This window comes from Rutidosis leptorrhynchoides, chromosome 6 (assembly GCF_046630445.1).
Source record: "Rutidosis leptorrhynchoides isolate AG116_Rl617_1_P2 chromosome 6, CSIRO_AGI_Rlap_v1, whole genome shotgun sequence".
Taxonomy (NCBI): domain Eukaryota; kingdom Viridiplantae; phylum Streptophyta; class Magnoliopsida; order Asterales; family Asteraceae; genus Rutidosis; species Rutidosis leptorrhynchoides.
In genome coordinates, this window is record NC_092338.1 from 260,848,824 (window position 1) to 260,855,164 (window position 6,341).

Sequence of the window (6,341 nt, forward strand, 5' to 3'; positions counted from 1 at the left end):
CTTTTGTACGTTCACCACCTGTAACTAGATCAATACATCTAGCTAATATTGCCGCCGTTGATAATCCATTTTTTGAACCCGACCTCACAATTGAGAATCCGGAGAATATTCAGGGACGATTCATAGATCCTGAACCACTAAACTTTCCTCCGGAACCACCAATCATTCAAACAGAGATTGTTGAGGAACGAACCATTAAATCAGAATCCTCTAGTGATTCCGATTCAACAAATTCAATTATGGAGAATCTGGAACCTTTAAGTATGGAAGACCGAATGAGAGCTAAACGCACTGGCCACGGTCACGCAATTACTCATCCAGACATTAATGCGCCAGATTATGAAATCAAAGGACAAATTCTACACATGGTGACTAATCAATGCCAATTTAGTGGTGCGCCGAAGGAAGATCCAAACGAACATCTTCGTACCTTTAATAGGATCTGCACACTATTTAAAATAAGAGAAGTTGAGGATGAACAGATATATCTCATGTTATTTCCCTGGACTTTAAAGGGAGAAGCCAAAGATTGGTTGGAATCGTTACCTGAAGGGGCGATTGATACATGGGACGTTTTAGTTGAAAAATTTCTTAAACAATTCTTTCCGGCATCTAAAGCCGTAAGACTTCAAGGAGAAATTGTTACGTTCACACAGAAGCCAAGTGAAACTCTATATGAGGCATGGACAAGATTTGGAAAGTTATTAAGAGGATGTCCGCAACATGGTTTAGACACCTGTCAAATAGTACAAATATTCTACCAAGGATGCGACATCACTACAAGGAAAGACATCGATATAGCAGCTGGTGGTTCTATTATGAAGAAAACCGAAACTGATGCTTATAAAATTATTGATAACACTGCTTCCCACTCACATGAGTGGCACCAAGAAAAAAATATCGTTAGATCATCTAAAGCAGCTAGAGCCGATTCTAGCCATGACTTAGATTCCATTTCCGCAAAGATAGATGTTGTCGAGAGACGAATGGAAAAGATGACTAAGGATATACACTCAATACGAATTAGTTGTGAGCAGTGTGGAGGACCACATTTGACAAAAGATTGTCTCAGTATTGAATTAACAATGGAACAAAGAGAGAATATTTCATACATAAACCAAAGGCCTGGAAATAATTATCAGAATAATTATCAACCGCCAAGACCGATCTACAATCAAAACCAGAATTATAATCGAAATATTCCATACAACAACCAACAAGGTCCTAGCAATCAACAAGTATCCAATAATACTTACAATCAGTAAAGACCTAATTTTCAAAACAAACCACCACAAACCGATGATAAAAAGCCAAATTTAGAAGATATGATGACGAAGCTAGTTGAAACTAAAACGCAGTTTTTCACATCTCAAAAACAAACTAATGAACAAAATGCTCAAGCATTTAGAAATCAACAAACTTCTATTCAAAACTTGGAACAAGAAGTAAGTAACCTAGCAAGGTTAATAGGTGAAAGAAAACCGGGAAGTTTACCTAGTGATACAAATGCTAACCCCCGGAATGAAACAGCTAAAGCCATTACCACAAGAAGTGGTACAACACTTAAACCACCTGAAATACCTGTAACTTCTGATGAAACTATTCCTACTCCACAAGAACCACAACCTGATCAAGATAAGGAAAAAGAACTGGTAGTTGAAAAGGTTAATGAAGATAACACAGCTAAGGATAAACCTTATGTTAAACCATACCAACCACCACTTCCTTACCCGAGTAAAATGAAGAAAGAGAAACTTGAAGCCGAGCAATCCAAATTCTTGGATATGTTTAAACAGATAAATGTAAATCTTCCTTTCATTGATATGATTTCAGGAATGCCTAGATATGCTAAATTTCTGAAAGATCTAATCTCAAATAGAAAGATAATGGAAGAACTCTCGGCCGTTACTATGAATGCTAATTGTTCAGCAGTGCTGTTGAATAAGATACCAGAAAAATTATCTGATCCAGGAAGTTTCACAATTCCATATTTTCTGGGTAGTCTTAGTTCAATAGAAGCATTGGCAGACTTAGGTGCTAGTATAAATTTAATGCCGTATTCACTATACGCTAAACTAGACCTTGGAGAATTGAAACCAACAAGAATAAGCATACAACTAGCCGATCGATTAATAAAATATCCTAGAGGGATAATGGAGAACATGCTAGTTAAAGTTGGTACTTTAGTATTTCCAGTAGATTTTGTTGTTCTGGACATGGAAGAAGATTCTCAAGTTCCTCTCATATTAGGAAGACCATTCTTAAACACGGCTAAAGCAATGATAGACGTGTTTGGTAAGAAATTGACCCTAAGTATAGAGGACGAGAGTGTTACCTTTTCAGTTGATAGAGCAATGCAACAACCACAATCTGCAGATGATACATGTTATTACATTCAAACTATAGATTCACATGCAGAATTGTTAGAAGAATTTCCAGAATTACAAGGAACAGGAGAATATTCTTTAGGAGAAGGTAATGAACCAATTGATGAAGCTGAAATGTTAGCTACACTAATAGCTAATGGATATGAACCAACAACAGAAGAAATTCAAATGCTAAAAGAAGAAGACAGATATCGATATAAATCATCGATAGAAGAACCACCGACATTAGAATTAAAGCCACTTCCAAACCATTTGGAATATGCTTATTTACAAGGTGAATCTGAATTACCTGTAATAATATCCTCTTCTCTTACTAAAAATGAGAAATCACAACTCATTTCTGTGTTGAAAGCTCATAAACCAGCTATTCCATGGAAGATTCATGATATTAAAGGAATAAGTCCTTCGTATTGCACACATAAAATCCTTATGGAAGAAGGTCATAAAACGTATGTGCAACGCCAACGAAGACTAAATCCGAATATGCAAGATGTTGTTAAAAAAGAAATAATTAAACTGCTAGATGCAGGTTTAATTTATCCAATTTCTGATAGTGCATGGGTAAGCCCAGTTCAATGCGTGCCTAAGAAGGGTGGCATGACTGTCATTACAAATGAAAAAAATGAGCTTATTCCTACTAGGACTGTAACAGGATGGCGTGTATGTATTGATTATAGAAAATTAAATGACGCCACCAGAAAAGATCACTTTCCCTTACCTTTCATTGATCAAATGTTGGAAAGATTAGCCGAAAATAGTTACTATTGTTTTCTTGATGGATTTTCCGGATATTTTCAAATTCCAATAGCACCCGAAGATCAAGAGAAAACCACATTCACGTACCCTTATGGTACTTTTGCTTACAAACACATGCCATTTAGACTTTGCAACGCCCCTGCAACCTTTCAAAGGTGTATGCTGGCGATTTTTCACGACATGATAGAAGAATGCATGGAAGTTTTCATGGATGACTTTTCAGTCTTCGGTGATACATTTGAATCATGTCTAGCTAATCTTGAACGAATGCTGATTAGATGCGAACAATCAAATCTAGTACTTAATTGGGAGAAATGTCATTTCATGGTTAAAGAAGGCATCGTTCTTGGACATAAAATTTCAAAAGAAGGAATTGAAGTGGATAGAGCTAAAGTAGATGTAATTGCTAAACTTCCACATCCCACCAATGTTAGAGGAGTTAGGAGTTTTCTAGGGCATGCCGGTTTTTACCGACGTTTCATAAAAGATTTTTCTAAAATTGCCACTCCTATGAATAAACTCCTAGAAAAGGATGCTCCATTCATCTTTTCAGATGAATGCATCAAGTCTTTTTATATTCTTAAAGAGAAACTCACTAATGCGCCGATCATGATAACACCAAATTGGAATCTACCGTTTGAACTAATGTGCGATGCAAGTGATTTTGCAATGGGAGCCATTTTAGGACAAAGGATTGAAAAACGATTTCAACCTATATATTATGCTAGTAAGACGTTACAAGGAGCACAAACGAATTACACAACTACTGAAAAAGAACTCCTTGCTATTGTCTTTGCTTTTGACAAATTTCGTTCATATCTCGTTCTAGCAAAAACGGTGGTCTATACCGACCATTCTGCTCTTAGATACCTATTTTTGAAACAAGATGCTAAACCAAGATTAATCCGTTGGATCTTACTCTTACAAGAGTTCGATATTGAAATCCGAGATAAAAGAGGAGCAGAAAATCTCGCCGCTGATCATCTTTCTCGTCTTGAAAATCCCGAATTAGAAGTTCTAAATGAATCGGCCATACAAGACAATTTTCCTGATGAATATCTATTGAAGATAGATTATAATGAAATTCCATGGTTTGCAGACTATGCAAACTACATAGTATGTGGATACCTTGAAAAAGGATTGTCGTACCAAAAATGAAAGAAATTCTTCAGTGATATAAAACACTATTTCTGGGAAGATCCACATCTGTTTAAAAGTTGTCCCGATGGAATAATACGCCGATGTGGATTCGGAGATGAAGCTAGTAAAATTTTAAACCATTGTCACACAGGACCAACAGGAGGGCATTATGGGCCTCAACTAACAGCAAGAAAAATTTATGATGCTGGATTCTATTGGCCTACAATTTACAAAGACGCACACCTTCTTTGCAAATCCTGTGATGCTTGTCAAAGGGCCGGAAAAATAAGTCAACGTGATGAAATGCCAAAAAAGTCATTCAAGTATGTGAAGTATTTGACATTTGGGGTATTGACTTTATGGGTCCATTTCCAAAATCTCATAATAATCTATATATTCTCGTAGCCATTGATTATGTATCTAAATGGGCGGAAGCACAAGCTCTCCCAACTAACGATGCACGAGTTGTAGTCAACTTTTTAAAATGTCTTTTTGCAAGGTTTGGAACGCCGAAAGCTTTACTAAGTGATCGGGGTACTCATTTCTGTAATAATCAACTTGAGAAAGTTCTCAAAAGATATGAAGTAACTCATAAAATCTCCACCGCATATCATCCACAAACAAGTGGACAAGTTGAAAATACCAACCGAGCTTTAAAACGTATTCTAGAAAAAACCGTAGGATCAAATCTGAAGGAATGGTCCATTAAATTGGAGGATGCACTCTGGGCTTTTAGAACAGCCTACAAAACTCCAATTGGAACCACACCTTTTAAACTTTTTTATCGAAAAGCATGTCATCTTCCAGTAGAAATTGAACACAAAGCATTTTGGGCTTTGAAGACATGTAATCTCGACTTACATGAAGCTGGATGTCTACGGTTAAGTCAACTAAATGAATTAGAAGAATTAAGACATGAAGCATACGAAAATTCGTTAATCTATAAGGAAAGAACGAAGAAATGGCATGATAAAAGAATCAGAAGTTCAAAAGAATTTAAAGAAGGAGACAGAGTTCTTCTTTTCAATTCACGATTCAAGCTATTTCCTGGAAAATTGAAATCAAGATGGTCTGGACCATTCATAGTCAAAAGAGTTTTCCCTTACGGAACGATAGAATTAATAAATTCAAATGGGATTGAATTTAAGGTTAATGGTCACAGAGTTAAACATTACATAGATAGTTCAATGGAAGTTGACAACGAAGTTAATCACAATTTCGATACCACAGCTAACTAAGTGTGGGGAGAATCAAGTCTTTTAAAGGATAATATGTATTTCTGTTAGAGTTAGATTGTCTGTTTTCTTGTAGTTCTCGAAAATGGAACCCGAATGGTCTTTCCCTAGCAGACCCTAAAGAACTAGTCTTCTCCCCCCATTCTGAATTTTTATTTTTTTTAGGTTTTTTAAGAAATGAAGACTGCCTGTGAACTAAACCATGGTCTAATGCTACACGCTTTGATCACTAAACGTAATAATGACACACTTCCGAGTAAAATAGTATCAGTAATCAGAGAAAGATTGGACGGAGTAAGAAAAGAATCCAGATGCGAAGATAATAAGTTACAATTTGGTAAAGGAAAATCAAAATCCGCAGCGAAAAGAAGAGCACGACTCCTAGAAAGATGTTACAAATGCGGAAAATGGTCACATGGAGGTAAATGTTCAAATAATCAAACCTATTCAAACACCGAATTTGTTACTTTATGCAGAGACGGACCGTTCATATGTTTAGAAGAAAAAAACACTGATTGCTCGAGGTTACGCCTTTGTAGCTATGGAAAACCAATTAAACAGACTATCTTATGAGTAGGATAGATCATATCACTAAGAATACTATCTCACAGGTAAGTCTGTACAGTTTTTATTTTTTTTATTTTTTTTTTAACCTTTTGATAATAAACGCTAATTTGTTCGCTATAAAGTATTAAATTGGTATTCGATAAAATTAGGTTTGGCGACCGAAATTATTGATATCATACAAAAATTTATTACATCACTGCGAAATTTAACGTTTATTCTTAAGGTATAAATATCTTTAATCAATCAACCCAAAATA

The 6,341-nt window shown here is 35.8% G+C and overlaps 1 non-coding gene across 1 annotated transcript; it reads right to left on the bottom strand.

Moving 5' to 3' along the window:
• Window positions 1-623: 623 nt before the first annotated feature.
• Window positions 624-730, bottom strand: LOC139856332 (small nucleolar RNA R71). Its single transcript, XR_011761820.1, has one exon. It is a non-coding gene; the product is annotated as a small nucleolar RNA R71 (small nucleolar RNA).
• Window positions 731-6,341: the final 5,611 nt, after the last annotated feature.